At 35.5% G+C, this 26,992-nt stretch overlaps 1 protein-coding gene across 4 annotated transcripts in view; it reads left to right on the forward strand.

Moving 5' to 3' along the window:
• The window catches only part of SPATA17 (spermatogenesis associated 17), a 243,061-nt gene that overhangs the window by 185,561 nt on the left and 30,508 nt on the right, over nucleotides 1–26,992 (forward strand). The window contains exon 10 of one of the 4 annotated variants that reach the window (XR_009729880.1): nucleotides 13,496–13,577. The exons of the other annotated variants lie outside the window; for them this stretch is intronic. The gene's annotated coding sequence lies outside the window, so the exon portion shown is untranslated. The remainder of the gene's footprint in view (nucleotides 1–13,495; nucleotides 13,578–26,992) is intronic. 4 annotated transcript variants of the gene reach the window in all.

The raw sequence follows: 26,992 nt of genomic DNA on the forward strand, positions 1-26,992 counted from the left end.
GATATAATAACAAATGGTTAATTCTGTGGAATTATTATAAAGGGGATTGGTTCTATTATTATGTACTTCATTTAGTTAGCTTTTAATTTGCTGTGAAATATTTGCAGAATCTTTATTATTTCATATTAACTCTGTTCTTTAATGCACCAAACTTTTGTACATTATATATATGTTTTATTCTGTTGAATTTTAATTTTTTTGGCTTTTAAGGCTTTTTTTTTAAAGTTGTAGTTGATGTACAGTATTATATAAGTTACAAGTGTACAGCATAGTGACTCACAATTTTTAAAGGTTGTGCTCTATTTACAGTTATTGTAGAATATTGGCTATTTTTCCTGTGTTGTACAGAATAACTTTATAGCTTATTTTATACATAATAGTTTGTACATTAAAAAAATATCTTTATTATGTGTCAAGATGATACAGAATACCAGAATATTATTTATAAAATAATAAATTAGTGAAATCTTTACCTGGCTTAGAGAGAAGACATTCCTGTTATTTAGAAGTCTTGTGTGTTACTTCAATGATTCCATCTTTTCTGTTTCCAACGAGAGAGATCTGCTATCCTGAATTGTAAATACTTCCTTTGCTTTTATGCTTTTATTACATATTTGTATTCCTGAGCAATAGCTAGTTTTGCATATCTTAGGCATTTTATATAAATGTATTTGTATAAATGTGTAAATCAAATCACGCGTATTTTTCAAACGGCTTTCTATACCTCACACTTACTGTGTATGCATGCATGCATGCTAAGTCGCTTCAGTTGTGTCCGATTCTTTGTGACGCTATGGACTGTAGAAGGTTTCGCTGTCCATGGGATTCTCCAAACAAGAATATTGGAGTGGGTGGCCATGCCCTCCTCCAGGGAATCTTCTCTACCCAGGGATCGAACCCATGTCTTATGTCCCCTGCATTAGCAGGTGGGTTCTTTACAACTAGCACCACTTGGTAAGCTCTCTTACCATGTATAGTGAAAGTGAAAGTGAAAGTCGCTCAGTCGTGTCCCACTCTTTGCAACCTCATGGACTATACAGACCATGGAATTCTCCAGGCCAGAATACTGGAGTGGGTAGCTTTTACCTTCTTCAGGGCATCTTCCCAACCCAAGGATCAAACCCAGGTCTCCCGCCTCGCAGCGGACTCTTTACCAGCTGAGCCACCAGGGAAGCCCTTTACTTGCATTTAATTTTTTCCACTGTTGTAAAGTATTCCACACGTGAGTTGCCACAATTTATCCATTTTATTGGAGAAAAATATGCATTATTTGCAGCTGCTCTAATCAACCATTTTGATGTGACTATTATGTTGATTCCTTTATAAATCTCCTGGTTCACATGAGAGAAACATATTACTGATTATAGGATATATATTGAATACATTTTTAAATTTGTTCCATAAGATTATATTTTACAAAGAACTATTCAGATTTAGTTCACAACAGTGATACTACAGTAGTCCTTCCATTATTTATTATTGTCAACCTTAAGATTTTTTGCCGATTGGATAGATGCGATGTTACGTTTTAGCTAGCATGTCCTTGATTTTAATGAAGTTGAACTTTCTTCTCCGAGAGCACACACCTCTCAGTAGAAGTTGTAGTTTTCTCACATGGATTCTACACGTTTATTATTAGACTTATTCCTAAGAAACTTATATTTTATTGTGATTGTGAAAAGCTCTTTTTTTTTCCCATTCATTTTCTAACACTCTCTTGTTGTCATACAGCCTTCTGTGTTCTTCATATGTACTTTGGTTACTATGTTAGTCCGCTCAGGTTGCCATAACAAAATACCACAGGCCGGGTGGGTTGTATTTGTTTTTTTACAATCCAGAGGCCCGGAAGTCCAAGATCAAAATGCTCTCGGGGCTGGTTTCTGGTGAGGCCTCGCTTGCTGGCTCTCCTCCCCTGGTGTCCTCGCGGCATCTTCTGTGTGTATCCAGGGAGCGAGAGTGCTGTGGTTGGTGTCCTCCCTCTTCTAATAAAGACACCAGCTCTATCAGATTATCCTGGCGTCAGAGTTTCTAGTTTCAAATGACTGCTTTTGTGCCTGATTTTGAGCAGTTTATTTAAATTCCCTGTATCTGAGTTTTCTCATCTTTGGAAAGCGGACTATTTTACCTTCCTTACACTGTTATGATGCCTGAATTAGGAAATCATATTAATTATGTAGAAGAATACCCAACAAAGTAAATACTGTACATTTAGCTGTTATTGTATTGATGATCTTTTAAATTTTCTATTTCATTAATGTGTTTTGACCACTTATGATGATCTTCTAAATCTCTAATACTCTCTGTATCATTTAAAATTTAACCATTATTAGCCCTATTTTCACACAGTGACATTATAGTAAAAGCTATAGGCGTAGCTCATTTTATTGTACTTTGCCACATCACACTTCTTGGATACTGCATTTTTTTAAAAAACAAATTGAAGGCTTGTGGCAACCTTTGTTGAACAAGTTTATCAGCTCCATTTTTTCCAGCAGCATTTTCTCACTTCATGTTTCTGTGTCACATTTTGGTAAATATTACCATATTTCAAACTTTAGTATTATTATTACTATATATTTATGGTTATTCTATGATGAGTGATTTTTGATGTTACTATTTTATTGTTTGGGGGCACCAGAAACCATGCTAATGTGAGACAATGAACTTAATTGATAAATGTTGTGTGTGTTCTGACTGCTCCACTGACTGGTCATTCCCCTATTTCTCTCCCTGTCCTCTGGCATCCCTATTCCTTGAGACACAAAAATATTGGAATCAAGTCAATTAATAACCTTATAGTAGTCTCTAAATGTTCTAAAGGAAGAAACATACGTTTCTCACTTTAAATCAAAAGCAAGAAATGGTTAAGCTTAATGAGGAAAGCATGTCTAAAGCCAAGATAGGCTGAAATCTAGGCCTCGTGAACCAGTTAGCCAAGCTGTGAATGAAGAGGAAAAGTTCTCGAAAGAAATTAAAAGTGCTGCTCTAGTTCATATAGAAACAGCCTTATGGCCTATAAGGAGAGTGTTTTACTAATCTGGATAGAGGGTCAAACTGCCACAACATTTCCTTAAGCCAAAGCCTAATCCAGAGCAATCTCCTAACTCTCTTCAGTTCTTTGAAGGCTGAGAGAGGTGAGAAAGCTGCAGAAGAAAAGTTTGTAGGTAGCAGAGACTGGTTCATGAAGTCTAAAGAAAGAAGCCATATCCATAACATAAAACTGCAAGGTGAAGCTGCCAAGTGCTAATGTATTAACAGAAGCTGCAGCAAGTTGTCAAGAAGATCTTGCTACACTAAGCAACAAAATTTCAGTGTAAATAAGACAGACTTATAGTGGAAGAAAATGCCATCAGGGACTTTCATAGCTTGAAAGGAGAAGTCACTGCCTGTTTCGAAGTTTCAAAGGTCAGGTAGACTCTCTTGTTAGGTGCTAATGCAGTTGGGGACTGAATTGAAGCCAGTGCTTGTTTATCAGTCTGAAAATCCCAGGACCATTAAGAGTTATGCTAAGTCTACTCGGCCTGTGCTCTGCAGATGGAACAGCAAAGCCTGGTTGACAGCACATCTGTTTATAGCATGGTTTACTGAGTAGTTTAAGCCCACTCTTGAGGCCTACTGCTCTGAAAAAAAATTTCCTTTCAAAATATTGCTGCTCATTGAAACATAGAGACAAACTTTACTCATCCCTTTGTATGTCACCCAAACTCTAATAACCAGAGGATTCATTAGAAGTAGTTTTTCCTATCTCATATGATCATAAATTTATCCATTGAGAAAGAAAATCAAATCCTGGTAATGCTCTTTTCATATCCAATGGTGGAATTTTTTCTTTGAAAATCAGTAGTGGTTTTATTTTGAAAAAAGTCTTATTGTTTTGTAGTGGTTGGAAGGGGTTTAGTTGGCAGTGGCGAGTTGAGGGTGGTTATACAGGGGGATCGGAAACCAAATTACTTGGACCTTTCTTGGCTGAAATATGATATGGTCAACACAGAGGAGCCCCCAAGAAGTTTCCATGTTGTGACTGTACTCCATGGGATGATGAGAAATAAATGTTAAAAGTATATTGAAAAAAAGAATTACTGCTAATTGACAACATACCTGGTCATATAAAAGATCTGACAGAAATGTACAATGAGATTAATATCATTTTCATGCCTGCTAACACAACATTCATTCTGCAGCCCATGAACTGAGTAGTTTTGACTTTCAAGTTTTATTATTTGGGAAATACATTTTGTATGGTATCACTGCCATAGATAGTGATTCCTCTGATGGATCTGCACAATGTCAATTGAAAACATTCTGGAAAGGATTCATCATTCTAGGAGCCATTAAGAACATTTGTGACTCATAGGAAGAAGTTTAAATATCAACATTAACAGGAATTTGGCAAAAACTGATTCCAGCTCTTGTGGATACCTTTGACGGGTTCAAGACTTCAGTGGAGGAAGTCACTTCAGGTAGCAAGAGAACAAGCCTTAGAAGTGGAGCCTGAAGAAGTGGAGCCTGAAGACTGAATTGCTGCCATCTCTTGATAAAACTTGAATGAATAAGGAGTTTCCTCTAAGGGCTGAGTAAAGAAAGTGGTTTCTTGAGATGAGAACTACTCCTGATGAAGGTGGTATGTAGAATTATTGAAATGACTAAGGATGTATCAATAGAATGTGACATCAACTTAGTTGATAAAGCAGTAGCAGGGTTTGAAGGGATTATCTCCAATTTTGAAAGAAGTGCTACTGTGGGCAAGATGCTATCCAACAGCTCAGGGATAGTATCAATGCTCAGGGAACTCTACTCAGTGTTCTGTGCTGAGTGAAATGGGAAGGAAATCCAAAAAGAGGGGATATATGTATAACCGATTCACTTTTCTGTACAGTAGAAACTAACACGACATTGTAAAGCAACTATACTCCAATGAAAATTAGTTAAAAGAAAGTGAAAGTTGCTTCAGTTGTGTCTGACTCTGTACAGTCCATGGAATTCTCCAGGCCAGAATACTGGAGTGGGCAGCCATTTCCTTCTCCAGGGATCTTCCCAACCCAGGAATCAAGCCAGGATCTCCTGCATTGCAGGTGGATTCTTTACCAGCTGAGCTACCAGGGAATCCCAAGAGAAGAAAGTAATAGTAAACTAACATTAATAAATCGGCTGAGTCCTAGATAATTAAAAGATTAATTTGTTTTTATTAATTTAAATATATTTCCTATACTACGCTTTAATATTATACAAATTAAATATTGAAGTTTATCAACCATCTAACTTGTGTTACACTAAGACAAATATGTGAAAGCTTGCCATCAAGATGATTTTAAACGTACAGATAACATTTTATAGTCTTTTGTATCTTTGAATTGACTTTATAGCACTATGAAATAGTATTTTGAAAAAATTTTGGTAAATTTCCAAGTTGGTGCTTAAAAAATGTCTTTAAGTCTTATAAAATGGCAAAGGGAACCAACAACAACACATACCACAAAAATAAAGGAGAAGTCAAATACTTCTCTTAATTGTGTGTTTCCTTATCACTACATATCACTTATGTAATGTGTGCCAAGGAGTGCATGGAACTCTACTCGTGAATTTCACAGACCAGATATCCTGCTTGAGAATTCATTTGAAGAAATTGTTCCATTGTGAAAATTATTGTTGGGGATTTAATTTCTCTTAACATACTTAACTGCATATTTTCCAAATTATACCTAAATGCAATATATTTTCTCCTAAAAGCATTCTTCATGGGGTTATTTAAACATTCATATTTATCCTAACAAGATGCTGGAAACCATACTCCCAGACTGCTTTTGAGAGGGCTACAGTTTGTAAATTCTATTGTAGAAGTGCCAGATTGATATTTGCATCGTTAACTCTGGATTCATTTGTGAGTTACTTTTTAGGTGGTTATGATGAGATTGTAAACTATTAGGGAAAATTTTACCTCTGTTAGCATGTTAACATATTAACAACCAAAATTTCAGATGACTAAAAAGTGATAACTTGATAATCTGGGCAGCAACTGACTTTAAGGAAAAAAGACTCTGAGGTACAAAAGTAGTGAAAATATTTCACATCATGGTTGTAAAGATACAAGTGTTAACGTTAACTTTTTTATTATATCTATTCCAAGAGCTATTTGCAAAGATTTTGCTCACAAAAATTGGAATATTTAATAAAACATAATTTTCCTCCTCTGTAATCCCTCAATTGGAAAATGTAGTCCCTTGATGATGATCTAGGGTTTTGAAGAATAAATGGATTTTAAAGAGAAAATTAGATGGTACTTATTATGTTGTCTAACTAGCAATGCATTGTCATTTGTCTGTTGTATTATAAATGGCTTGCTCTCTCTACTTTCCTCATTTAATCATGTAGCTTGTCTGTAAGCAGCATTAGAGGAAAAAAATGTTGCTGTATTACTTTCTCAGTTGTTTTCTCTGCTTATCCAAAGAGAACTCACACTTATTATAGCTAGTGCAGACCTCTTCATCTTCTCCCTGACACCTGGTTTCTTTTAAATTCCTTTCACCCAGGCAGTCACTCAACTTTTGCCAAATAATGGGGAGACTTCCCAGTTTTCTCCCTCTCTTCCTTAGGAAAGATTTTCCCCAATGACATTGCCTCTCCCAAGTGAAGTTATGTATGACTGGCAAGTTTGGTATTTTAAGAATTAAGCCATGATATAAAAATTACATCCTAGTCCAAAATTTTCTTATGGTAAATAAAATACAATTTTTATGTATATAGTCAGTGTTTTATTTGTTTTATTATATATTCTTTCTGAATGTGTTTTTGTTATTTGTCTAATTATTTGTCATGAGAAGACTGGATTGGAAGGGTGTCTGTGCAAGTCTCTTTGAGGCTCACTAACCTAATGCCATGTTGGCATTTCTTATAGAAACAATGAAGAGCACTAGCATTCACTGTTTATGTGTTTCCTTCACTTTATGTCGTGTATAGAATATGTTAAGAAAATGACTTCTGTTTTGTCAGCATACTCCATAGAAACTCATTTATATTGTGAAAGCTTATAAACCATGAAAAATTTGAAGTATTTTTTTCAGAATTCTATTTTTTTTTAAAAAGTATTTGAAGTTGTACTTCTTTGAAGCTTTGCCTTGATTCTTGAGACACTGCATATTGTTTTTCTAATTGAATTCAGAAATTTCTGTCATTTATGTTTTGATACCAAATAAATAGTGTGTGAGGGTGGAAGCAATCTAATCTGCAAGCATGAATATATTTTCCAGTACTAATAGCATAATTAAGTGTTCAAAATGCTATATGTAAAATTTTAGTGTACTTAGTTTTGAAAGTAAGTTTCCATGTTCATGGCATGTATTACTTAAATTTCAAAATAAAAATTCTAAAAATACCCCAGAAAAAGATGTTGAGAAAATATATTAGATATTTTGGTAGCTAACACATATACTTTTGCTTTTTATCCCCAAACATTACTGATAACATTTCCCATGCTTCAACTTTCTAACTGTCTTGTTACCTAGCTACAATAGATGTAAATGCCCCAAATAACAAAGGATCTGAAGTTGCAGGAATTTGTCAGATTGGAATATTTTCAGATATCAAATGTTAAGTATTTGGTGTTCTATGAAGAAAATCATCTCAGAATGTAACTACTCTATTCATATAAATGTAGGACTTAGTAGCATTAAAATAATCAGTGTTAGATTGAAGGGTTTATTTTTGATGATTGCTAACATAAAAATAAAGTGCATTTTCCAGAAAGCTTCTTTGTATTTGTAGGGTGCAGTATAGCTTAAAATACTGCCCTTGTAAAATCTATTATTAGAAAACAAAGAAAGGTGCTCTTTTTCAAATATCTCCTATCTTTTATGTATGTATAAACAAAATTTATACATGTTTAAATTCTGGTAGATAAATAACTATTTTCATCATTATCATATATTATGAACACAGGGGATGACACTATATTTGTTTTTATTTTACTTTATTTACTTATTTATTTTTAAAGTTATAGTCAAAGAGTTAGCTACCTTAAGAACACATTAACTGACGTGTGTCTGCAGCATGTACTCGAGGTCTGTCTTTGCCCTGGTGAGCTCACTAGTTCTTTTCTTCATAACTGTGAACACACACCCACATTCAGGAAAGGCATCATTAGATGAGATGGGAAAGGGAAATACATGAAGAACCAGCTGTCTTGTGTTGAAACTTACATATAATGATGTTCTATGCCACGATGGTTTTCTCTATGGAAGTATAATTAACAAGAATAATGCAAGGCAAAGAATCCATTGCAAGTGTATGTTACATGATTGTCGACTTGGCCATTTCTGCTCAAGTCCTGATTACCTACACTCCAAAGATGACTCATGTAAGTCAAGTCACTATCTTTTTCCCCACTGAATCATTTGGTTTTATTTTCATTTGTAAGAAATAATTTTGCTGATCTCATTTCTTGTACTTATTTTATGTGGGAAGTTTGATTTAAAATATAGGGTGGGATTTTGTAGTTTTTGGTCTTACATCTAACTCTTTAATCCATTCTGTATTTTTGTATATGGTGTGAGATACAAGTGTTATTCTTTCACATATAGCTGTCCAATTTTGCCAACACCATTAATTGAAGAGGCTCTCTTTTCCCCATTGCATATTCTTTTTTTCTTTGTCATAGATTAATTTACCATATGAGCATGGCTTATTTGTGAATTCTCTATTCTCTATATCTATATGTCTCCTTTTGTGACAATAACATACTGTTCTGATTACTATAGCCTTCAGTATAGAAGTCAGGAAGTGTGATACCTCCAGTTTTGTTCTTTCTCAAGATTGCTTTGGCTACTCAGGGTCTTTTGTGTTTCCATGCAAAATTTTAAATTATTTGTTCTAGTTCTTTGAAAAATGCCTTTTCTGGAGAAGGAAATGGCAATCCACTCCAGTACTATTGCCTGGAAAATCCCATGGACAGAGGAGCCTGGTAGGCTACAGTCCATGGGGTAGCAAAGAGTCGGACACGACTGAGCGACTTCACTTTCACTTTCACTTTGGTATTTTGATGGAGGTTGCATTGAATCTGTCAGTTACTTTGGGTAGTATGACCATTTGAACAGTAATAATTCTTCCAGTCCATGAGCACAGTATATCTTTTCACTTGTTTGTGTTGTCTTCAATATCTTTTATCAGTGTATTATAGTTTTCAGAGTGCAAGTTTCTTACCATTTTGGTTAGATTTATTCTCAATATTTTATTCTTTTTCATGTAATTGTAAGTGGAATTATTTTCTTAATTTCTCTGAAAGTTTGTTATTACTGTATAGAAATGCATGATTTCTGTTTATTAATTTTGTGTTATGAAACTTTATTGAATTCATTTATTAGTTCTATTAGTACTTTGGTAGCATTTTCACAATTTTCTGTATGTAGTATCATGTCACCTGAAAACACTGAAAGCTTTACTTCTTTCTTTCTAATTTGGGTTTCCTCTATTTCTTTTTCTTCTCTGATTGCTATGGCTTATGTTAAATAAAGGAACTTCTTTTGATATGATCATATGATTTTTATTCTTCAATTTGTTGGTATAATGTATCACATTGATTGAATTGTGAATATTGAATCATCCATGCATCCCTGGGATAAATTCTACCTGAGCATGGCATATGATCCTTTTAATGTATGCTTTTTGTGGTAAAGCGTCTGCCCACAATGGGGGAGACCTGGGTTCAATCCCTGGGTCAGGAAGATCTCCTGGAGAAGGAAATGGCTACCCACTCCAGTATTCTTGCCTGGGAAATCCCGTGGACGGAGGAACCTGGTGGGCTACAGTCCATGGGGTCACAAAGAGTCAGAGGACACGATGGAACGACTTCACTTTTGTACAGTCTCAGCCACATTTTTTGGATCTGTTTCCTCAAACAAAGGAAACAAATGAAAAGGTAAGCAAATGGCAGTACATCAAATTAAAAAAGTTTTTGCACAGGGAAGGAAATTATCAACCAAACAAAAAGGCAGCCTACTGAATGGGAGAAGATATTTGCAAATGATATATCCAGTAAGGGATTAGTATCCAAAATATACAAAGAACACATACAACTCAACATCAGAAAAACAATCTGATTTAAAATTGGACAGAGGACCTTAATAGATATTTTTCCAAAGAGAACATATAGATGGCCAACAGACATATGACATGCTCACTAATCATCAGGGAAATGACTTGAAAATTAAAATCACACTGAGATACCACCTCACACCTGGCAGAATGACTGTCATCAACAGGATAACAAATAACAAGTGTTGGTGAGAACTTGGAGAAAAGAGAACCCTGGTGGGCTTGTAAATTGGTGCAATCACTATGGAAATTTGTTTTTAATTCAAAAAATCAAAAATAAAACTGCCATATTAATCCAGGGCAAAACAGGTGAAGGGGATTAAGAAATAAAAACCTCCAGTTATAAAATAAATAAGCCACAGAGACATAACGTATCATAAGGAATATGCTCGATAATATTGTAGTAACTTTGTATGCGGACAGGTGGTTAGTAGACTTATCACAGTGATTATTTAATAATTTATCCAAATGTCAAATTGCTATGTAGTACATCTGAAACTAACATAATACTGCACGTCATCTATGTTTCTATAAAAAATAAATAAAATACAGAGTAGCAAAGCAGGTTTTTAGTTTAATTCTGGAGACTCCTACATTATTCAGAAATGATGTTAAGGCTTCAAACTAATATCAGTACCCTTTTTGATCTCTGACTCCAGAGAATCTAATTGAGGCTATGGACCTTCTCTTCAGAAGAAAGTACAAATATACAGTGTACACAACACTTGCATGCCATCATTTTGTTTCATTGAAAACTAATTTCTTTCACAGAATAAGTGAAACTAAAGTTTTGTTTACAACTATTACTCTCAAATGTGTATTTTATAAAAATGTGGAAATGAACATAAAATTTTCAAGTAAAGAAATGAAATTTTATAGAAGTAAATTTCAATAAAAACACTACTATATTTTTATTAACACGAGTTAAAACATTGAAATGTTTGGGTAGACTTTTAGTATGGCAATGCTTTTATCTTTGAAATTAATTTGATTTAAACTTTTTGTTCTAATGGCAACAAATGTTAAAAATAATTTATCTAGGTATATGTAGCAAATGGGATCAGAATGCCAATAATTTGCTCTGTCAGAGAACAAAGATTGAAGTAAAAGAATATGGAAACTTTCTAAGAATCTATAGAGATTCTAGAGATTGAACTCATGTCATTTCAGCTCCTTTGTCCTTCAGCCATTGAGGCTGTGTCTTTTGGAGTCTGCCTTATTGACATACTCTGTGACAACCAAAAGCCGTGGATACATGTGTCATTTTAGGGACACTAAAGCAGAAGTGAACTTCAACAGAAATTTGTATTGTTTATGGGTATTCAGAGATTTCTCCCTATACAGACATAAATTGTCATTTTCCACTTCAGCCTGCAAAAGTACTTCATCTGGAATTAGAGAATAGGTGTAATTATCTTCCTTTAATCTTATTTTCCAGAGAAAATGCATGTTCTAAAGAAGCCATGACTTTCCAGCACCATACATACTATGGCAGTAGTGTGTTGAAAAATAATAATAATTCAATTACCTAAGTAATTACAAACCTACTGTATTCCTTATCATATTGCTCTAACCAGGGCTTCCTATTTCTCTCAGATATTTTGAAGCATCTACTTAAAGTTGACTCCTTATCTTCAGGACACTTTATTTTCTATCCTGTTTGTATTTTCTCATGAAAATTCTCTGAAGTTGACTACTGTAAAGGAGTATAGATGCCTCCATTTCCAGATTTGGAGGTAGCATCTTTGGCAGTAATTCATGCTCTTGTAGGAAGTGATCTAGGGGATACATGGAACTCTTTTCATCAAATAGTAAAATGAGATATGTTTCCAAAGATTGCAGATAGAGTACCCAGTCATGAAGCTTTACATTTCCCTTCCAATTGAACTTATGCTCAACAAAAGAAATGTTAATCATCTTGATGACAGGAAGCAGTCTACCTGGTTTCTGAAAAGGACTCACAGAAGTTTTTCTGTCATTATGTAGGAACATACTAGATCAGAGTCATCAGTTGATTGCTCTCAGAAACATCTTGTGTCACGCAAAGGAAATGTTGCCTCGGTGGTTTACTCTGTGACTTGTTAGAAAATATCAACTATTTGGGAGAGGATGAAGTATTTCTTTTCTTTTATGTTCTAAGGCGTAAATCAACAGCACTTATTCTCATGCTACATGACTTCTCCCCTGTACTATGTGGCTTCATGTGTGCATTAGGAGATGATTCCAGGCAGAGTCTTTGGATGGAGCCAATGACAGTTTGGTTAATTTCTAACTTCTCAAATCAAGCCAATTTTGTGACAAAGAGCCCCATTCTCTGAAGTACTTTCACAAACAGCAGAAGTGCTCAGCTGTATTTACTTCATGTTTCTAATGGTGACAACTTCACTGCTCTAGAGGTTGTGGATTTACTGTGCTGTTTTATATTCTAAACCTCGAGACTCTGTCTCTTTATGGTACGATATTACGATGAATGCTTCAACACCATTTTGAATATTATGTATAACTACAGGTGTTATTTTGGGTATATCCTCTATTGTTTAAAAATTAAATCAAGTCTAAATAATAGAGATTTAGAATTATGGAAGTAAAAGGTTCTCCACACTGCAATATCCAAAAAGAAATAATCTTTATAATAGCTTTTGAGTAGCAAATGGCTTGGCAGACTCGACTGAGATTAGTTTCCTTATGGTTTTTGTGACTGTTTAGAGCTACTAAATTTAGATATTTAGTTTCTGAATATGTTTTCTGAAGTTTTAAAGAGAAGCAATTTCCCTCCAATTAAAAATTTTTTAAAAAGCAATTTGATGAGAAGATAAAAAACAACAATATGGCTAAATTAGCCACAGGTTTACTGGATAAATAATTGTGTTCAATATGCTTAGCTAATTGTGTATGTATTATAGGCATGAGTAATAATGGATTTATTTCCTAGCTATACCTCACAGACATTCAACAATCAAAATGGACAATAATCCTGTGGCTTCCTGCTGGGGCATATAGTAACTATTTAACTGCTGGATTTTGAAGGAGGTTTGAGGTAGTGCTTGGGTTCATAACCATTTAGTAACAGATATGAAAACAGTGAAAGCACTTCTAAAACGTGTTAATAACAAGTATACCCATACTGATGCATGCTGGCAGAATTTCAGCTCTCATTCCAGTGTGGCTCTTATTATAATCATACATCCCTACCCAAGTAATGGGCATTATCTTTATGGCCTTGTGTGTGTCTATTCTGGATCTCTGTCATGTGCATGGCCTGTTGATTTCTTAAGTCTTACATTATCTTCACTGATTGTTAGAATTCTTATAATCTATATGCATTTCAGCAGTGTGCATTTATTAAGTTAGAAGGACTTTTACTCTTCACTGTAAAGAACTGATTCAGCTGCTATTGCTTCTGTTCATATAGATCTATGTGTTATGTGTGTAATTCCATAGAACTCCAGAATTGCTCTGTTCACTAAAGAGCAGAAGAACTACTCTCTGAGAAAGTAAGCCCCACAAGCTATAAATTTATATTGTTCAATATGATAGCTGTGTAGCTGTTAAGCACTTGAAATGTACCTTCTCTAATTTGAGATGTGCTTTAAGTCTAAAAGACCCTGGATTTGAAAGATGTAGTGCAAAAAAGGTAAAATATTCATATTTTTATGAATAAAATATTCATATTTTAATGATATAGGTATACTGTTTAGACATATTAGCTTAAATTTTTTGTTGCCATATAATTAATTTCACCTATATCTTGTTATTATTTCTAATATGGCTAGTAGACATACATGGCCCACATTGTATTTCTATTGGACTGTGTAGGTCTAAATGACATAGCTAAGCAAATATTTAGTCTAACAAGGAACTTCGTTTTCATGGAACCTGTGGAGAATTTGGTGCTGGGAACTCAAGCAAGCATTTTTATCTGATGTTGTTGTGCTTTTTCACTTTCAAACTTTTTCACTACAACTCAGTGGATTTGAAAATACCACTAGGTTCTTTGGCGTTAGTTGCTTCCTCCACACTCCACTAAACTACTAAATCACTCCTCCCAGCTCACTCATTATAGGTCTAAGAAGTGAATCTAAAAGAAAAGGTACGTGGAGTGGAAATTTGGGGGGGTTTGCATATAATTCAGTTCAGTTCAGTCGCTCAGTCGTGTCTGACTCTTTGCAACCCCATGGACTGCAGCACGCCAGGCCTCCCTGTCCATCACCAACTCCTGGAGTTTACTCAGACTCGTGTCCATTGAATCAGTGATGCCATCCAACCATCTCATCCTCTGTCATCCCCTTCTCCTTGTGCCTTCAATCTTTCCCAGCATGGGGGTTTTTTCCAATAAGTCAGTTCTTTGCATCAGGTGGCCAAAGTATTGGAGTTTCAGCTTCAACATCAGTCCTTCCAATGAATATTCAGGACTGATTTCATTTAGGATGGACTGGTTGGATCTCCTTGCAGTCCAAGGGACTCTCAAGAGTCTTCTCCAAACTACAGTTCAAAAGCATCAATTTATCTTACTATAAATAATTAAATAATAAAGCCAAGGGATTAAACTAGGGCTTTGGTGAAGTTTTTAATGACAGTGTAGGTATAGACTCTTGACTCTGGATCAGCTTTGCCCATGGCCAAAGAACCAAAAGAAATCACTTTTGTTCTGCATAAACGAAGTAGTAGTCCTGTTCCTACCACTCTTTTAATTTGATTTCATGAATTTATTTTGTGGGAAATGAGTATATTTCTTTAAACCAGGAATAAGATTATAGTGCTATATTTATAAAGATAGGTAAAATTAACATGGCTTTGTAAGTTGCTTAGGAAATGCAACCCACTCCAATACTCTTGCCTAGGAAATCCCATGGACAGAGAAGCCTAGTGGGCTACAGTTGATGGGGCCACAAAAGAGTCAGACATGACTTAGTGACTAAACAACAGCAACAATAAAATATGTTGGTTAAAACCTATGCAGTCTTAGAGAATTTATAAACACACTTAAGAGTTGTCACTAAATTGTAGAACTATATGAAGCCACTTCTTGAGCCGATCTGTGGTTCGAAAAAGAAGGCATGACTTGAACCAAAATTTTCAATATTTTAGAGGCTATTTTCAAATTCTGATATAAATAAATAGGCGTGAGTCTTGGACCCAGAAAACAGGAAGAAAAATCAATCAAAAATACCCTGGATATTAAAACCGACTTTGTGCTCTAATGTGGAGCTACTTGATGGAGGGGTGCGGTGTCAACCATATCTTTCTTCTAATGCTAAAAGTAATGCACATAGACAGACTGACAATCACAGCACAGCCTCCCATCAGCAATAATTAATCTTTTAGTTAACAGAGACTAGAAAAGCCTCTCATCAGCCTCTTCTGAAGTCTGAGGGACCCTGTTTTTTGATGTTTGCATTCTGAGGAAAATTGTCCCCACCAGTTCTAACAAATTGAAACACCAGGCTAATTATGGCAGCTAATGAAGTGTGTGGAATGGTCACAGCTTGTCGTGAAACTGTTCCTTCAGCTTGGATTAGGGTTTCATCAATCACTTTTTTAAACTGATCCAGAATTGCTTCTGCCCGGTGCTTGGCATTTTTAATGCCTTTTCTGTAATTGGTTTTTTCCCTAAAGCTTAGACTGTTTTTTGAAATATTATAGTCTCAAGACAGGACTTGCAAACTCTAGTTTGTAAAAAAAAAATGTATTATTAGTGATATCAGCTGATCAAGTGGTAAGAAGCTAATAAAAGGACCACCGGAATAAAAGTTGATATACTGTTCCAATCCTGCTAAAGGTAGTAATAAAGCATACCTATGTATATCATTTTCCCAAACGTATGTATAATACAATGTAGGAAAATCATAGTTTGTGGTTATGTGACTAAAATTCCATCAAGAGTTTCTATGAAATTAATACATAGATGTTAGTTTATTGCTAGGGGAGGATCACTCTCTGTTTATCATCCAGCATTGTTTTATAAGATGTCTACATTTTGCACTGAGTCAAGCATTTTGAAGCATTAAACCAAAGATATCTATATTCCCAGTTAAATCACTCTGCATAAATCTGCAGTTCAACTCAGAAAACCTTGCATAAAGGCTTTTACCTTATCTACAAAAGGGAATCAGTTATTTCTCAGGCATGACTATAATTTCTAAATAATTAAGACTTGTTTTAATGTTCAAAGTTCATCAAAGCAACTATTGAGCACCCACAATGTACAGAGTACTGCCTCAATATCTAAGACAGTTCAATAAAGCAGAGGCAGTAAAGTTCATAGGCTATGTCCTTTGATATGACATGAAGAAATATATATATATATATAATATAGTACCATAATGCCTTAATTTTCAAAACATGGATTTTGTGACATCTCACAAGTTTTCATCACAAATTTAAAAATATTTTTTATTTTGACTCATGCTTTATTTACATATAGTTGAATTATTTAACATTTGGAGATTTTCTAGTTTTTTTTTTAATTTGCAATTTAATAATTGTATAATTATGCAAATATAAATAATCTTTATACAAATATGAATAATTTAACAACTTACCTGTGGTCAAAGACCATTCTCTGAATTTAATCTTCTGAAATTTGTTGAGAGTTGCTTTATGGTCCAAGATGTGGTCGATTTTGGCAAATGTTCCAAGTGCATTAAAAAAGATATACTTTCTGCAATTGTTGGGTACAGTGGTACATATTTACCAATCTCCTGAAGATTGTTCAAGTCATCTTCTATGTCCTTGCTTATGATATCTATATCATATTGCTATTACTGATATCAGTATTACTTTAAGAGCCAAATGACAAATATCTTAGGTTTTGAAGGTCACATGGTCTATGTTAGCACTACTCTAGTCTGCATTTATAGCACAAAACAACCACAGACAATACATAAAAGAATGGGCTTGACTGTGTTCCAATAAAACTTTATTTAAAAATTAGAAAGTAGGCTGGTTTGGATCAGAAAGTGGGCTGTAGTTTGCTGACCCCTATTAGGTACTAACAGAACCTCTGATTTATAGCTGGGTACATGATTGTATGAGATTAAAGCTGCATTTATCCGCCACCTCTTAAAGCTAATTGTAGTCCTGATACTAGATACTGGAAAATGGAAACTAAGTAAAAGTACGGGCTCTGCTCTAGGAATTATTTTTCAGAACTCTCCCTACATAAAAAAGTCTGATGGTGTGCAAGATAGCTAAAAGCAGAACTCTCGTCAAAGAAGATCTATGCAAGCTAATAAATTAGTCTGATAAAATTCCATTTGTTGTTGTTGTTCAGTGGTTTAAGTCACGTCCGTCTCTTTGCAGCCCCATGGACTGCAGCTCCCAGGCTCCCCTGTCCTTCACCATCTCCCAGAGCTTGCTCAAACTATGTCCATTGATCGGTGATGCCATCCAACCATCTCATCCTCTGTTGCCCCCCTTCTCCTCCTGCCCTCAATCTTTCCCAGCATCAGGGTCTTTTCCAGTGAGTCAGCTGTTCACATCAGGTGGCCAAAGTACTGGAGCTTCAGCTTCAGCATCAGTCCTTCCAATGAATATTTAGGGTTGATTGCCTTTAGGATTGACTGGTTTGATCTCCATAAAATGTAAAAGACACAAACTTCCTAGGTCACAGACCACTCCTCACAGCAAGTGCGGGAAGGAGTTCAGCATAATTGTGCTAGTTCTCCGAGCCTCAAGTCCCACAGGTGATACAGAGAGCCCCGTGGTGCCTGCACGTGCTCATCCAGTGTGCCACAGGACGAAACCCCATGTGTGTGAAATCCACCACTTTCATGGGAAGCAATAAGCAAGACTTCTCTATCTAGAGGGAGATCAGGTGCTTTGCAGGACTGCACGTATATACAGAGGTATAATTTCTCAGGGTGGACAGCTGCATATTCCTAATACTGAGAAGTGACCCTCACACTGGGTAAAGAATTATCCAGACTTCGTGATTTCAGCACATTCAGCAAGATTTGTAGGTCCTATGGTAGACTGCCTCCCTTTAAAGAAAAATGTCATTCTTTTCATTTCTTCCTTCTGGAGGGTTTGGTAGCTAGAGATTGACTGACATCTTCAATCATATTGTAATCCTTGGATCAACATGGCCATGAAAGATAGAGCCGTCATTTAAAAGAATGCTGGGCCCCTTTCACTGTGGAGTATCACACCAACCCTGCACTTTTGTGTAAATGAGAAAGAAAACTCTCTCTTGTTTAAGTCATTGTTAATTGGGGGCTTTCTAACAGTTACAGCTAAATCTAATCCTAATTAATGCACTATATAAGAATGCCTTTCTATTGCTTCCATTTATAAAGTGACAGTGTATATGTAAGATACTGGGCTCACAGCCTTTTTCTCTTAACTCTATAAATATTAGTTTATGATCTTCTATCAATTACTGTTACAAAAAATGTGTCTGAGACAAGAGTGATTGTGTGTGTGTGTGTGTGTGTATACACCCACGAGGGGGTGCTTTTTTAAAAAACAATATTTTCTTTATTCTAAAATACAACTTTTACCATTCCTTCAACTTTGAATAGCCAATTATTACCTCTAAAGTGAATTTTAATTCTTCTATTGTAATCTTAGTTTATTTACTCTCATGACCTAATATCTCTGACTTAGTTGTTTTTATGGATATATAGTCCTCTTATTTTAGCCTCTTTATCCTTTTGTCTTTGGCTCTATATTACAGAATCTGTGTTTTTTAGGAGTTGGTTGAAGTTTGCAAATATTTTCCAACACTTAAATTTTCTTCAGGTTGCTGTAATTGATGGCTTTCAGATACCTGGTTTTCATCCAACTCTGTTTTTCTTACCATAGTCTTTTGTCATTTTTCCCCCTCTTTTCCTTCTCCTGGGCTTCCCAGGTGGCTCCATGGTAAAAAAAAAAAAATCTACATGCAATGCAGGAGATGAGGATTCAACCCCTGGGTCGGGAAGATTTCCTGGGGGAGGAAATTGCAACCCAGTCTAGTATTCTTGTCTGGGAAATTCCATGGACAGAGGAGCCTGGTGGGCTATAGTTCATGGGGTTGCAGAAGAGTCAAACACGACTTAACAATTGAACATCAACATGATCCTTTTCCTGTTTGAAGAACACTAAACACATTCATTGTTTGCCAACATAAGGAGCTGGTGGATTTGGTTCTTTTATCTCTTTGAATCAAGACCTCTTTCCAGGTTTCATTTAGAAGGCAGCCCAATTCACTTGAACTAATTCCCTAGATCTCCAATACTAATAATGGAAGAGATGAAAACTTACAGTTTTAACCTGGTATTGCCTCTTACAACTCTTCTTTGCATGTGTTAACCTGAGACAGACTGCCAGATATTTTCCAGCAAAGATGGGTTTATTTGGGATCAGCAAAGAATTGCAATTCAGGATCTACAAAAAATGGTGAGCCACACGCAAGTCCACCCATGGCACAGGAGGAGAATGCTTCTAAGGAGGGAAAGGGAGGCAGGAGGGCTGTAGTAGACAAAGCGCCCGACCGTTTTCATTGACTGAGTCCTTGCCAGAAAAGAGGAAGGGTCTTCTTTCTTCCTGTTGGGCTCTGCTGTAATTGCAGGATCTGAGAGCTCCCCTTTCTGGTCTCCAAATTTTTTTTGTAACTGAGGTTACTGTTTAGTCATTTTCTGCACATAGCCTAGGGGTCCTGACTGCAGTGAGTCTTTGCAGAACCCATATAAAGCTTAGCCTTTGTTTCTGTAGCTCAGCAATTTTGTGTCCTCCATTCATTATCCTGACCCTCTTGAAAAGAGAAACATATCCTTTGATTAAAAAAAAAATGATCTGAAAAGCAATCCAACTTTAATTCTTGAGGTAAAGTCAAAAATAAGTAAGGAGGAGTTCTAGAGAAATTTACTGGGACTGAAAATTTTATCTGATATTTGAAATCTTCAACAGACATGGCTGGTCTATCTGTCTGAGCTTCAGATCTCTTCATGATGACTTTCACTTCCAACCCCAAATGTAGACATTAGTACTGTAGGTTTTGTTTGCAATTTCCTTCCCGCATCTAACCAATTCTTCCATCTACTATTGATGGTAGAAATGAAAAGGATTTTCTTAAGGCTCTAACCATAAGATTTCTTGGAAGTGGAAATTTTTTCTTTAGGCTAATTAACTAGCCCCCATGATGGATAGGAACTTAATGGAACATTGGGAGGTTAACACCTACTAAATCATAATAACAGTTTGAAAATTTGAATAGGCCCTAACCATATGGTTGGAAGCAGAAAAAAATGAATTAAAATACTTAACCATTAATTTCCAAGCTCTTGGAAACTAATAGGTTTCTAGAAATATTATTAATGATGACTAACATTCATGTCATAATCTATATTAGCTAAACATATGTCAGCATAAGAAATGTATAAAGTATCATGCATTAATATCCAAAGCTAAATTGCTAAATAAAGAATATTTACATAAAAGATAGCTCCTACTCATAATCTTTTACATAAAAGATAGCTCCTACTCATAATCATTTCAGGCTAGCATAATAATATTCAGTTCAATCACTCAGTCGTTTCCAGCTCTTTGCGACCCCATGTACTTCAGCACTCCAAGCTTCCCTGTCCATCACCAATTCCTGGAGCCTACTCAAACTCATGTCCATCATGTCGGTGATGCCATCCAACCGTCTCATCCTCTGCCGTCCCCTTCTTCCCATGCCTTCGATCTGCCCCAGCATCAGGGTCTTTTCCAATGAATCTGTTCTTTGCATCAGGTGGCCAAAGTATTGGAGTTTCAGCTTCAACATCAGTCCTTCCAATGAATATTCAGGACTGATTTCCTTTAGGATGGACGGGTTGGATCTCCTTGCAGTCTAAGGGACTCTCAAGAGTCTTCTCCAACACCACAGTTCAAAAGCATCAATTCTACAGCACTCAGCTTTCTTTATAGTCCAACTCTCACATGGATACATGACCACTGGAGAAACCATAGCTTTGACTAGACGGATCTTTGTTGGCAAAGTAATGTCTCTGCTTTTTATTATGCTGTCTAGATTGGTCATAGCTTTCCTTCCAAGGAGCAAGTGTCTTTTAATTTCATGGCTGCAGTCACCATCTGCAGTGATTTTGAAGCCCAAAAAGATAAAATCTGTCACTGTTTCCCTATCTATTTGCTGTGACGTGATGGGACCAGATGCCATGATCTTAGTGTTCTAAATGTTGAGCTTTAAGCCAACTTTTTCACTCTCCTCTTTCACTTTCATCAAGAGGCTCTTTTGTTCTTTGCTCTTTGCCATAAGGGTGGTATCATCTGTGTATCTGAGGTTATTGATATTTCTCCCAGCAATCTTGATTCTAGCTTGTGCTTCCTCCAGCCCAGCATTTCGCTTGATGTACTCTGCATAGAAGTTAAATAAGCAGGGTGACAATATACTGCCTTGACATACTGTTTCTGGATTTGGAACCAGTCTGTTGTTCCATGTCCAGTTCTAACTGTTGCTTCTTGACCTCCAGACAGATTTCTCAGGTGGTCAGGTGGTCTGGTATTCCCATCTCTTGAAAAATTTTCCACAGTTTGTTGTGATTCACACAGTGAAAGGCTTTGGCGTAGTCAATAAAGCAAAAGTAGATGTTTTTCTGGAACTCTCATGCTTTTTCAATGATCCAGCAGATGTTGGCAATTTGATCTCGGGTTTCTCTTCCTTTTCTAAACCCAGCTTGAACATCTGGAAGTTCACGGTTCACATCCTATTGAAGTCTCACATGGAGAATGTTGAGCATTACTTTGCTAGTACGTGAGATGAGTACAATTGTGTGGTAGTTTGAACATTCTTGGCATTGCCTTTCTTAGGGATTGGAATGAAAACTGACCTTTTCCAGTCCTGTGGCCACTTCTGAAATTTCCAGTTTGCTGGCATATTGAGTGCAGTACTTTCAGAGCATCATCTTTTAGGATTTGAAATAGCTCAACTGAAATTCCATGAGTTTGAGTACACTCCGGGAGTTGGCGATGGACAGGGAGGCCTGGTGTGCTGCAGTCCATGGGGTCGCAAAGAGTCGGACACTACTGAGCGACTGAACTAAACTAATCTGAACTGAACTGGAATTCCATCACCTCCACTAGCTTTGTTCATAGTGATGCTTCCTAAGGCCCACTTGACTTCACATTCCAGGATGTCTGGCTCTAGGTGAGTGATCACACCATCATGGTTATCTGGGTCATGAAGATCTTTTTTGTATAGTCCTTCTGTATATTCTTGCTACATCTTCTTAATATCTTCTACCTCTGTTGGTCTATACCATTTCTGTCCTTTATTGTGCTCATCTTTGCATGAAATGTTCCCCTAGTATCTCTAATTTTCTTGAAGAGATCTCTAGTCTTTCCCATCCTATTGTTTTCCTCTATTTCTTTGCATTGATCACTGAGAAGGGCTTTCTTATCTCTCCTTGATATTCTTTGGAACTCTGCATTCAAATAAATATATCTCTCCTTTTCTCCTTTGCCTTTAGCTTAGCTTCTCTTCTCAGCTATTTATAAGGCCTTCTCAGACAACCATTTTGCCTTTTTGCATTTCTTTTCCTTGGGGATGGTCTTGATCCCTGCCTCCTGTACAATGTCATGAAAATCCGTCCATAGTTCTTCAGGCACTCTGTCGATCAGATCTAATCCCTTGAATCTATTTGTCATTTCCACTGTATAATTGTAAGGGATTTGATTTAGGTCATACCTGAATGGTCTAGTGGTTTTTCCTACTTTCTTCAATTTAAGTCTTAATTTGGCAATAAGGAGTTCGTGGTTGAACCACAGTCAGCTCCCAGTCTTGTCTTTGCTGACTATATAGAGCTTCTCTGTCTTTGGCTGCAAAGAATATAATCAATCTGATTTCAGTGTTGACCATCTGGTGATGTCCATGTGTAAAGTCTTCTTCTCTTGTGTTGTTGGAAGAGGGTGTTTGCTATGACCAGTGCATTCTCTTGGCAAAATCCTGTTAACTTTGACCTGCATTGTTTTGTACTCCAAGGCCAAATTTGCCTGTTACTCCGGGTAGCCCTTGACTTCCTACTTTTGCATTCCAGTCCCCTATAATGAAAAGAACATCTGTTTTGGGTGTTAGTTCTAGAAAGTCTTGTAGGTCTTCATAGAACCATTCAACTTCAGCTTCTTCAGCATTACTGGTCGGGGCATAGACTTGGATTACTGTGATATTGAATGGTTTGCCTTGGAAATAAACAGAGATCATTCTGTCATTTTTAGATTGTTAATATTACATCTACAATAAAGTGGAGTTCTCATGTGACTTTTCAATATAAAACAATTCTTACTTTGCCTTTGTTTTCCTAAGAAAAGTGAATACATACTTGTCAAAATTTTACTTAATAACACTGAATAAAGTCAAGACCATTCTGTATTATTTGTTAAAAAGACAGTATGAATTACCTCTGGAAGATTTTGATTTGTTTGGAACTCTTTTACTCTATCAAGCTTAATTTAGAGATGTTTTCTATTAATAATTTATATTAATCATCAAGTTGCTAATAGATGCAAGACATTTTAATACTGCAGTAAACTATTTTAGCCTGTTCACATCAAAACCAAACCTGCACTACTTCAAACTTAAGGCTGTGAATGCTTAATAGTTTTATACTTGTTTTATCCTTTCTTATGCTGAATATATTTTATATTTCTTATGAAAATGATTTGTGAAATAGAATAATAATTTGACCAACATTATATGAATAGTGAGCTACCCTGGTAGCTCAGCTGGTAAAGAATCCCCCTGCAATGCAGGAAACCCTGGTTCAATTCCTGGGTTGGGAAGATCCCCTGGAGAAGGGAATGGCTACCCACTCCAGGATTCTGGCCTCAAGAATTCCATGGACTATATAGTCCATGGAGTCTCAAAGAGTCGGACATGACTAAGTGACTTTCACTTTCATAAGAGTAGTTACCTGGTCTTACGTTTAGATCTTTAATCCATTTTGAGTTTATTTTTGTGTATGATGTTAGAAAGTGTTCTAGTTTCATCCTTTTACAAGTGGTTGACCAGTTTTCCCAGCACCACTTGTTAAAGAGATTGTCTTTAATCCATTGTATATTCTTGCCTCCTTTGTCAAAGATAAGGTGTGCATAGGTGCATGGATTTATCTCTGAGCTTTCTATTTTGTTCCATTGATCTATATTTCTGTCTTTGTGCCAGTACCAGTAACCGAATGTTCATCGCAGCACTATTTATAATAGCCAGGACATGGAAGCAACCTAGATGTCCATCAGCAGATGAATGGATAAGAAAGCTGTGGTACATATACACAATGGAGTATTACTCAGCCATTAAAAAGAATACATTTGAATCAGTTCTAATGAGGTGGATGAAACTGGAGCCTATTATACAGAGTGAAGTAAGCCAGAAGGAAAAACACCAATACAGTATACTAACGCATATATATGGAATTTAGAAAGATGGTAATGATAACCCTATAAGTGAGACAGCAAAAGAGACACAGATGTATAGAACAGTGTTTTGGACTCTATGGGAGAGGGAGAGGGTGGGATGATTTGGGAGAATGGCATTGAAACTTGTATAATATCATATATGAAACGAATCGCCAGTCTAGGTTCGATGCATGATACTGGTTGCTTGGGGCTGGTGCACTGAGACGACCCAGAGGGATGGTACGGGGAGGGAGGTGGGAGGGGGGTTCAGGATGGGGAACACGTGTACACCCGTGGCGGATTCATGTTGATGTATGGCAAAACCAATACAATATTGTAAAGTAATTAGCCTTCAATTAAAATAAATAAATTTATATTAAAAAAAAAAGAATAGTTACCTACATAACAGGTCTGAGTTTATCAAGTGTTTGTAAGTATCAACTTTATATAATTTATGTACTGTGAATAGAACATATATTAATGGTTTAGCTTTAAAAGTACAATTTCAAAAGAGATATCAACTAATCAGCAGTTATTATATATTGGCCATGGTGAGAAATACTTGATTTCACTTTGTTTCTGATAAATTCTTACTTGCAGAACAGAAGTTCTGTAAGTCAATACAATAATAGACAGTTGAATTTAACTTTATTCAAAAGACTTCCTTCTCTTATGTTGCGTGATTATGCCAACAGTATAATCAAAGGCTATAATTATTTAAATTTTTCTATTTTTATATCTTCTCAATCTTTAATTTTTATATTGTTCAAAAATAATGAAATAATGTGTTAAATATTGAGAATAAATTCTTTTATGTATTATATGCCAATTTTATAAATGAAAATCTTTAACTTATAAACTTTAAATAAATTAGGAGTTATATGTAAGTGTTCTGTAATAAATTGTACTTTGTATGGCAAAAGCAAATATACATTTCTTAGTATTTTGAATACCAAAGTATTTTACCAGCACATGTTTTTTTGTCCAGACCCTGTAAAGTTCAAGGGCATCTGAGTATGAAATAGCTTGTGAGGAAATTCACATTGCTTTCTTAATTTGATTAGGTTGGGGAAAAGGACACTAAATAGATCATCATCTTTAATAATTTTAGTTCAAATATAGACATTAAGTATTATACATAGACTAGTAAATGTGTATATAAATTTTCCCAAAGCTTGTAAAGGGAGTTGGCATTATAAAATATATTAATTTCCATTGACTACCACATCTGCATTTTAGTATGCTTTCTTATATAGACTTGCTTATGGCAAGCATTGTTAAAATGCTCAGAAAGGGCAATATGGCAAAAAAAAAAAAAAAAACCATATATGAGAAATCATACCTTTAAGTTTTTCGGATAAATATAGTTAGGTATTGTATATAGTTGATCATAATGGGGCAGCAATGACTGAGAAGAATGTAATTGACAAATAATTGTCCAAGTATAAAGGAAACTTAATTCTAAGAGTAAACACTTTGGTGCATTAATTGTTGTAACTTTATATCAAAGTAAAACATGTACAGAGTTCAAGTGGAATAGACATTTATAATGCAGTGTCTGGAATACTCCTGACCCACTCCTCCCATTCTTCATGTCCAGTCCTTCTTTCTAGAGATCACCACTTTCAATTCTTTAATCTTCTAGCTAAATAATATGCTATCTCTTGATTTATCAGTTTTAGATGATAGTCACTGATCTTCAACTATAGAAGATGAGAAGTTGGGTGTTTCATGCTATCATCTCCATGTTTTCTTGGAATGTAATTATAAGTTTTGAGTCAGCAAATTATCAAACTTTACTTTTTTGACTATAGAAAGATTGTTTCCTATTAAACTAAGAAGTGTTCTAAGATATTTCTTACTTGTACTACTCTTGTTTTTCTTGGCATTTACCATTGTCTTTTCCCCCTTTCACTTTTCTTCACACCTCTTGTCAGATTTCCCCATGCCCTGTAACAGCCTCTCAGTATAATTTTTATTTCTGAAAATTCAATCTCACACATAATTGATATTGATTAGATACAGAATTTTTAAGTTGAAAGGTGTCTTTATTTTAAGCCATTGCCATCTGTCTTTCTGCTTTGGGGAATTTTTCCTGCATTCTTTTCCAATTCTTTTCTCTTTGTTTTCTCTGATTCTGTTTATTGTAGCTCCTGTAGTCAGAGATCAAATTCTCTACCTTTACCCTCAACTTTAAAAAAAAAAATCTTGTATCTCCCATTTTCATATTATTGTCCTTTGTTTTACTTTCTGGGAAAGTTCCTTGGTGTTAAATTCAAATTTTTTTCTATCAACTTGTTTTTTTCTCCTTTCACATTATTAATTCACTTATCTTTTTAATTTAAAAAACCCAGCATCCTATACTTGCTTAATGGATGCAATATCCTTTCTGATTAATGTCTTTTAGAATGTATGTTTTAGATTTTAGCAATATTTGGTTCTTCTTCCATTGTCTGAAGCTCATCTAAATTGTTTAGTTGTTGTTGATCTTTCTGTCTTTTAGGTTGGAGGCTTTTCTCAAACATCTTTTGCTCTT

The sequence above is a fragment of the Bos javanicus genome, chromosome 16 (assembly GCF_032452875.1).
Source record: "Bos javanicus breed banteng chromosome 16, ARS-OSU_banteng_1.0, whole genome shotgun sequence".
NCBI classification, from domain to species: Eukaryota; Metazoa; Chordata; class Mammalia; order Artiodactyla; family Bovidae; genus Bos; species Bos javanicus.